Source organism: Nerophis lumbriciformis, linkage group LG37, assembly GCF_033978685.3.
Source record: "Nerophis lumbriciformis linkage group LG37, RoL_Nlum_v2.1, whole genome shotgun sequence".
Taxonomy (NCBI): Eukaryota; Metazoa; Chordata; class Actinopteri; order Syngnathiformes; family Syngnathidae; genus Nerophis; species Nerophis lumbriciformis.
In genome coordinates, this window is record NC_084584.2 from 5,567,501 (window position 1) to 5,577,188 (window position 9,688).

General features: G+C 40.7%; 1 protein-coding gene across 1 annotated transcript in view; it reads right to left on the bottom strand.

Moving 5' to 3' along the window:
• The window catches only part of alg5 (ALG5 dolichyl-phosphate beta-glucosyltransferase), a 24,556-nt gene extending 24,412 nt beyond the window's left edge, over positions 1-144 (bottom strand). The window contains exon 1 of the mRNA XM_061931143.1: positions 1-144. This exon is cut by the window's left edge and continues 152 nt beyond it. The gene's annotated coding sequence lies outside the window, so the exon portion shown is untranslated.
• Positions 145-9,688: the final 9,544 nt, after the last annotated feature.

A 9,688-nucleotide genomic window follows, 5' to 3' on the forward strand; every position in this document is an offset into this window, starting at 1 on the left:
CCGCAAAGATGCTCAAGCTCCAATGAACACAAGCGACATGTTTCCTCAACTATGAGAGTTCGTCCATTGCTCGTTTCGCCACTCTTTGGGCTGCCAATCGCGAGTGAACACGGAACTCAACGCGGAAGTGCAGCTTTGTAGCGATGGGACGTTCGCGAACGACTCGACTCTTTTGAACGTGTCTTTTACGCGAACTCGCAGTTGCCAACCCACCCCATCCATCCTTTTTCCTACTGCTTGTCCCTTTCATATCTTACTAAAATAATGCCAGAGCATTTGGTAAAGTACAAACCCCGTTTCCATATGAGTTGGGAAATTGTGTTAGATGTAAATATAAACGGAATACAATGCAAATCATTTTCAAGCCAGTTGAATATGCTACAAAGACAACATATTTGATGTTCAAACTGATAAACATTTATTTTTATTTTTTTTTTGCAAATAATCATTAACTTTAGAATTTGATGCCAGCAACACGTGACAAAGAAGTTGGGAAAGGTGGCAATAAATACGAATCACGCGAGGTGCATTTTAGTTGTAGCTTTTATTAACGCGTGTTTAAAATTAAAAACCGCCATGTAAAATCGCTAATGCTAATCAATAGCTTGTACGTTAATGGCGTATCTAGGGGTGGGCACCGTTCACATTTCAACCGATACGGTACCAATTTCCGCTGCCCGGGAATCGATAACGGTACCAATCGTTGGTACTTTTGTGTGTGTTAGTAAATATCGATTGTTTGATGATAAAATTTTATTTTTTTTCATGTAAGATTTAAAAATGCGCTGATTCTAATAATACTTATTTTATTATGTCACATTTGAGTCTCATCTGCAGTGCAGTTGCACTTTCAAGACATTAGGTGGCAGAACTGGTATGTTTTCCAACCAGGAAACTGAATGTGTTATGTTGCGCCCGACAAAGTGTTCGTACTGTAAGTATTGTGTTGCTGTTTGATTTTTAACACGCATCTTAGTTGTAGTTTTCATTACCAAATTTGGAGGTGTTGAGACCGCCATGTAAATCCGCTAATGGTAGCCTGCCTGTGGCAAATCCAATGTACAAAACCCAAAACCAGTAAATAAAAAGAGAATACAATGATTTGCAAATCCTTTTCGACTTATATTCAATTGAATAGACTGCAAAGACAAGATATTTAGTGTTCGAACTGGAAAACTTTGTTGTTGTTTTTTGCAAATAGTAGCTCATTTGGAATTTGATGCCCGCAACATGTTTCAAAAAAGCTGGTACGAGTGGCAAAAAAGACTGAGAAAGTTGAGGAATGCTCATCAAACACTTATTCGGAACATCCCACAGGTGAACAGGCTAATTGGGAACAGGTGGGTGCCATGATTGGGTATAAAAGTAGATTCCATGAAATGCTCAGTCATTCACAACCAAGGATGGGGCGAGGGTCACCACTTTGTCAACAAATGCGTGAGCAAATTTTTGAACAGTTTAAGAAAAACCTTTCTCAACCAGCTATTGCAAGGAATTTCACCATCTACGCTCCGTAATATCATCAAAGGGTTCAGAGAATCTGGAGAAATCACTGCACGTAAGCAGCTAAGCCCGTGACCTTCGATCCCCTCAGGCTGTACTGCATCAACAAGCGACATCGGTGTGTAAGGGATATCACCACATGGGCTCAGGAACACTTCAGAAACCCACTGTCAGTAACTACAGTTGGTCGCTACATCTGTAAGTGCAATTTAAAAGTCATTCACAACCAAGGATGGGGCGAGGGTCACCACTTTGTCAACAAATGTGTGAGCAAATTTTTTGAACAGTTTAAGAAAAACCTTTCTCAACCAGCTATTGCAAGGAATTTAGGGATTTCACCATCTACGCTCCGTAATATCATCAAAGGGTTCAGAGAATCTGGAGAAATCACCGCACGTAAGCAGCTAAGCCCGTGACCTTCGATCCCCTCAGGCTGTACTGCATCAACAAGCGACATCAGTGTGTAAAGGATATCACCACATGGGCTCAGGAACACTTCAGAAACCCACTGTCAGTAACTACAGTTGGTCGCTACATCTGTAAGTGCAAGTTAAAAGTCATTCACAACCAAGGATGGGGCGAGGGTCACCACTTTGTCAACAAATGTGTGAGCAAATTTTTGAACAGTTTAAGAAAAAACTTTCTCAACCAGCTATTGCAAGGAATTTAGTGGATTTCACCATCTACGCTCCGTAATATCATCAAAGGGTTCAGAGAATCTGGAGAAATCACTGCACGTAAGCAGCTAAGCCCGTGACCTTCGATCCCCTCAGGCTGTACTGCATCAACAAACGACATCAGTGTGTAAAGGATATCACCACATGGGCTCAGGAACACTTCAGAAACCCACTGTCAGTAACTACAGTTGGTCGCTACATCTGTAAGTGCAAGTTAAAAGTCATTCACAACCAAGGATGGGGCGAGGGTCACCACTTTGTCAACAAATGTGTGAGCAAATTGTTGAACAGTTTAAGAAAAACCTTTCTCAACCAGCTATTGCAAGGAATTTAGGGATTTCACCATCTACGCTCCGTAATATCATCAAAGGGTTCAGAGAATCTGGAGAAATCACTGCACGTAAGCAGCTAAGCCCGTGACCTTCGATCCCTCAGGCTGTACTGCATCAACAAGCGACATCCGTGTGTAAAGGATATCACCACATGGGCTCAGGAACACTTCAGAAACCCACTGTCAGTAACTACAGTTGGTCGCTACATCTGTAAGTGCAAGTTAAAAGTCATTCACAACCAAGGATGGGGCGAGGGTCACCACTTTGTCAACAAATGCGTGAGCAAATTGTTGAACAGTTTAAGAAAAACCTTTCTCAACCAGCTATTGCAAGGAATTTAGGGATTTCACCATCTACGCTCCGTAATATCATCAAAGGGTTCAGAGAATCTGGAGAAATCACCGCACGTAAGCAGCTAAGCCCGTGACCTTCGATCCCTCAGGCTGTACTGCATCAGCAAGCGACATCGGTGTGTAAAGGACATCACCACATGGGCTCAGGAACACTTCAGAAACCCACTGTCAGTAACTACAGTTGGTCGCTACATCTGTAAGTGCAAGTTAAAAGTCATTCACAACCAAGGATGGGGCGAGGGTCACCACTTTGTCAACAAATGTGTGAGCAAATTGTTGAACAGTTTAAGAAAAACCTTTCTCAATCGGCTATTGCAAGGAATTTAGTGGATTTCACCATCTACGCTCCGTAATATCATCAAAGGGTTCAGAGAATCTGGAGAAATCACTGCACGTAAGCAGCTAAGCCCGTGACCTTCGATCCCCTCAGGCTGTACTGCATCAACAAGCGACATCAGTGTGTAAAGGATATCACCACATGGGCTCAGGAACACTTCAGAAACCCACTGTCAGTAACTACAGTTGGTCGCTACATCTGTAAGTGCAAGTTAAAAGTCATTCACAACCAAGGATGGGGCGAGGGTCACCACTTTGTCAACAAATGTGTGAGCAAATTGTTGAACAGTTTAAGAAAAACCTTTCTCAACCAGCTATTGCAAGGAATTTCACCATCTACGCTCCGTAATGTCATCAAAGGGTTCAGAGAATCTGGAGAAATCACTGCACGTAAGCAGCTAAGCCCGTGACCTTCGATCCCCTCAGGCTGTACTGCATCAACAAGCGACATCGGTGTGTAAAGGACATCACCACATGGGCTCAGGAACACTTCAGAAACCCACTGTCAGTAACTACAGTTGGTCGCTACATCTGTAAGTGCAAGTTAAAAGTCATTCACAACCAAGGATGGGGCGAGGGTCACCACTTTGTCAACAAATGCGTGAGCAAATTGTTGAACAGTTTAAGAAAAACCTTTCTCAACCGGCTATTGCAAGGAATTTAGGGATTTCACCATCTACGGTCCGTAATATCATCAAAGGGTTCAGAGAATCTGGAGAAATCACTGCACGTAAGCAGCTAAGCCTGTGACCTTCGATCCCCTCAGGCTGTACTGCATCAACAAGCGACATCGGTGTGTAAAGGACATCACCATATGGGCTCAGGAACACTTCAGAAACCCACTGTCAGTAACTACAGTTGGTCGCTACATCTGTAAGTGCAAGTTAAAAGTCATTCACAACCAAGGATGGGACGAGGGTCACCACTTTGTCAACAAATGTGTGAGCAAATTTTTTGAACAGTTTAAGAAAAAACTTTCTCAACCAGCTATTGCAAGGAATTTAGGGATTTCACCATCTACGCTCCGTAATATCATCAAAGGGTTCAGAGAATCTGGAGAAATCACCGCACGTAAGCAGCTAAGCCCGTGACCTTCGATCCCCTCAGGCTGTACTGCATCAACAAGCGACATCGGTGTGTAAAGGACATCACCACATGGGCTCAGGAACACTTCAGAAACCCACTGTCAGTAACTACAGTTGGTCGCTACATCTGTAAAGTGCAAGTTAAAACTCTCCTATGCGAGGCGAAAAACCGTTTATCAACAACACCCAGAAACGCCGTCGGCTTCGCTGGGCCCGAGCTCATCTAAGATGGACTGATAGAAAGTGGAAAAGTGTTCTGTGGTCTGACGAGTCCACATTTCAAGTTGTTTTTGGAAACTGTGGACGCCAAAGAGGAAAAGAACCATCCGGATTGTTATAGGCGCAAAGTGTAAAAGGGAGCATGTGTGATGGTATGGGGGTGCATTAGTGCCCAAGACATGGGTAACTTACACATCTGTGAAGGCACCATTAATGCTGAAAGGTACATACAGGTTTTGGAGCCATCCAAGCAACGTTACCATGGACGCCCCTGCTTATTTCAGCAAGACAATGCCAAGCCACGTGTTACATCAACGTGGCTTCATAGTAAAAGAGTGCGGGTACTAGACTGGCCTGCCTGTAGTCCAGACCTGTCTCCCATTGAAAATATAAAGCCTAAAATATGAGAAGGGAGACTGTTGAACAACTTAAGCTGTACATCAAGCAAGAATGGGAAATAATTCCACCTGAGAAGCTTCAAAAAATGTGTCTCCTCAGTTCCCAAACCTTTACTGAGTGTTGTTAAAAGGAAAGGCCATGTAACACAGTGGTGAACATGCCCTTTCCCAACTACTTTGGCACGTGTTGCAGCCATGAAATTCTAAAGTTAATGATTATTTGCAAAAAAAAAACAAAAAAAAAGTTTATGAGTTTGAACATCAAATATGTTGTCTTTGTAGTGCATTCAATTGAATATGGATTGAAAATGATTTGCAATCCGTTTATATTTACATCTAACACAATTTCCCAACTCATATGGAAACGGGGTTTGTAGTTCAGGTCGAGTAGAACAATTTTGAATTCACATTTGTATCTTATCAGACATTATTTTATGTATTTTTTGTGTACTTGTGATACATAAAATCCTATTATTATTATTTTTTAATTAGAAAGAGTCATCTCAACGCATATGGGATAGGATGTGTAAATATATATATATATATTAAAGAGCCGATCTTTCCAGTGGCTCTTTTAAAAAGGAACGGCTCCCTTACACGTTTCTCTAGACACGTCATCATTTAGTGACAAGCGGACACCCGAGTAAGTCACACTGACATCTAGAGGCCAGGAGGTATAACTACAACAACATGGGATCCGCGCAAAAATGAGCGAGTCGTTAATAAATGAAACAAATAAAACATGTTGTACGTTTGTTGTTCAATATATAAAAAATTAAATAAAATACATGTTGTGACAGCGGATTGAAATGGAACATGATTGTAAAAAAAATGACTGGTTTATTTGATTTTCATTTTAAAATACACACAAAAAAAAGCAGTGGTCTTTTTTTTTTTTTAGTTCCGCAGAGCAATAACTACATTTCAAAAAAGGGTAATTTTATATTTAATTTTTAAGAACGACCGAAATGGATGTTGTTGTTTTTTTAATTTGCAGACGACAAGAAGTTTTATTTTCAGAGTAAAAGCAGCCATAATTACTAATGTACCCGTGTGCCTGTAAAAATGTATCCCCACACATAATTTATTTTAAAAATATTTACGCATGTTTTAACAGAAATTGAAAAATATATTTTTTCCCCAATATTGCTTATCAAAATTTAAAAAAAAATTGGTTTGTGCGTGAACTTTCCCATAGTCTGTTTGTTTTGTTTTGGCCAAAATATGTATCTATATATTTTTTGCTTTGTCCGGTTGTTGCAAGGAGGACTGTTGTTAGCGATTAATGAAAGACAACTTAGGGACAAGCGGTAGCCATACTTGCCAACCTTGAGACCTCCGATTTCGGGAGGTGGGGGGAGGGGGAGGGGGTGGGCGTGGCCGGGGTGGGACGGGGGCGTGGCTAAAAGGGGAGGAGTATATGTACAGCTAGAATTCACCAAGTCAAGTATTTCATATATATATATATATATAAAAGAAATACTTGACGTTCAGTGAATGCTAGCTATATATATATATTTTTTTTTTTTTAAATTATATATATATATATATATATATATATATATATATAAAATAAATACTTGAATTTCAGTGTTCATTTTTTACACATGTACACACACATAACACTCATCTACTCATTGTTGAGTTAAGGGTCGAATTGTCCATCCTTGTTCTATTCTCTGTCACTATTTTTCGAACCATGCTGAACACCCTCTCTGATGATGCATTGCTGTGTGGCACGCACAAAAGTGCTTTCATCAAATGCACTAGATGGCAGTATTGTCCTGTTTAAGAGTGTCACAACATTGCCGTTTACGGCAGACGAACTGCTTTACGGTATACAAAAAAAGTGACTGCTGTTGTTGTGTGTTGTTGCCACGCTGGGAGGACGTTAATGAAACTGCCTAACAATAAACCCACATAAGAAACCAAGAACTCGCCCTCCATCATTCTATAGTTATAACGTGATTGGGCAGGTACGCTTTTTTATATTGTGGAGGACCTGAATCCGCCCGAATTTCGGGAGATTTTCAGGAGAAAATTTGTCCCGGGAGATTTTCGGGAGAGGCGCTGAATTTCGGGAGTCTACCGGAAAATCCGGGAGGGTTGGCAAGTATGAGCGGTAGAAAATGGATGGATGGATGGATTTAGAGATGTCTATAGATGTTGCAAGCTACTTTTTTTTTTTTTTTACACACAAAAGTCGATACCTTACAGTGAAACTCATATTTTTCCATTTGATTCTTAATAAAATCTTGGAAAATGGCTAAAAATTAAAACAAAAGTACTCAAATTATTATCTTTATTGAATACATTTAAATTGTTTTAGATAAGGCCAGTTTGAATTTATACACACACACATATATATATATATATATATATTAGAGATGCGCGGTTTGCGGACACAACCGCGGAGTCCGCGGATTATCCGCGGATCGGGCGGATGAAATTAAAAAAAATAAGATTTTATCCGCGCGCGGGTCGGGTCGGGTGGATTAATTAGATATATATATATATTTTTTTTTTTTTTTTGCGGGTGGCAGTTAAACCAATTCGGTAATATATATACATAGTTAAATGTTGTTACCCACATACGAAAAACGAGCAGGCACATGCTGCATATGCCACAACAGAAGAAAAAAAAAGAAAAGAGATGGACACTTTTACGGAGCGGTGAAGGGCCCCACCGGGAGCCGTAGCTGAGGCGATCCGCGAGAAGGGCCCGACGCACGTCCAGGGTCACCACCGCGCCCACCGCACCGACACACCGCCTCGTCCGCCTTCGCCGCGGCCGGTGTCACGCGCAGCAGGTAAGCAGCTTACCTGCCCGCCACCCCCGTGGCCGGGGGCTCGTAACAGGGGTCACTCCGCGCGCTCCGCCCGCGCAGCTTACCTGCCCGCCACCCCTGTTGCCGGGGGCGCGTAACAGGGGTCACTCCGCGCGCAGTGCGCTCACGAAAGGGGTGGGGCTCACCCTGGTTGATATAGAGAGCAGGACGGTGGCCATGGAAGTCGGAACCCGCTAAGGAGTGTGTAACAACCCACCTGCCGAATCAACTAGCCCTGAAAATGGATGGCGCTGGAGCGTCGGGCCCATATACCCGGCCGTCGCCGGCAGCGAGACGCGCTTGGAGGTGCGCTCAGCGCGGCTCCCATATGATTGCGCACTGGTGTGCGTCTGGGTCGTGACAGCGTGGCACGCGAAAGTCTGTGCTGCATTGGATCAGTCTCCTTTCTTCAACAGGCAAAAGCTTTATAACCTCAGTGAGGTTATAAAGCTTGCGCACCAAACACGAAGCAAGGCCATGGTGCAGGAGAACAAAGGACTTCTTTCATTTAAGGTTTGTGATAAACCATCAAACTCATTCGTTAAAAGGACTCTATAGTAATATAAAGAATTTTTCTGGACATTATCATGCAAGAAAAGTTTATTTTTGGGACCGCGATCACCGCGTACTGATTTTTAAAGGTTGCATTACAAACATTTACTGTCCCATGTGATCAGCCAGTGCGATTGGAAATCCATGCTCAATTATTGCCTCCGTAAATAAAACTTCGGCATTTATCACATCCAAAGAATCTGTTTGGGCGACGAAAAACGTTGAAAGTTTTCCACTTGTATCGCTAGCAACGGCATTAGACTTGTGTTTTTTTGTCCCAACGTGGTCTTTTACATCGCTAATTCCTCCGTGTCCGATCGAAAAATCTTGTCTGCACAAGGTGCAATTCGCGTAGTTTTCACCCTTTTTTTTTTTTTTAATTAATGAAAAACCCGGAATAGGTTGATGAAAACCGTACGAATTACTGGAAAACCGGAGTAGTTGGCAGGCTCACTAATGCCTTGCATCATCTATTTTAGATCGGGCGGATGGCGGGCGGGTGCAGTTCTGATCAAACGTTACATCGGGTGGATGGCGGATGGTTGACGACTTTCTGACGCGGTTGCGGATGAAATAAATTGCCTATCCGCGCATCTCTAATATATATATATATATATATATATATATATATATATATATATATATATATATATATATATATATATATATTTTTTTTTTTTTATTTTTATTTTTTTTTTATTTTTATTTTTATCATGTTCTGTTTGTGTTGTGTTGTGTTTGCTCGGTACTCGTTTTATCTTTTAACCTGCTCATTGTACAGCACTTTGGCTACCCCTGTGGTAAATTTTAAATGTGCTTTATAAATAAAGTTGATTTGATTTGATTTGATATATATATATATATATATATATAAAAAATCTATATAAATGGGAAACAGTATTTATATATTTTTCATATTCATATATATATATATGTATATATATATACATATATGTATGTATATATATATATATACATATATATATATATGTAAATATATATACATATATATATATATGAATATGAAAAATATATAAATACTGTTTCCCATTTATATAGATTTTAGTCAATTTTAATCTGTATTCTCTATTCCATATACATTTACTTTCTTTGACAGTTTTTGTTTGTATGAGAATTGTTTTGATCCAAAACATTGAAGAAATTAATGATTTTTGTGTATATTGGACGTGCCTAAATGTGTTTGTACAGTGTTCATTGTTCAATTAAAAATAAATACAATTAAAAAACGTTCAGAACCCTAAAACTGGAGGGTCGACTTCTTCATCAGACTAGACAACTCCAAAGTCTGCTACACACCGGAACCGGAAGTAACAATTTTAAAAGTGCCTACACTTTCGGGTGATTAATGCGTAGTGATTTCTGCAAATGCAGTCGTCGTTGTTAA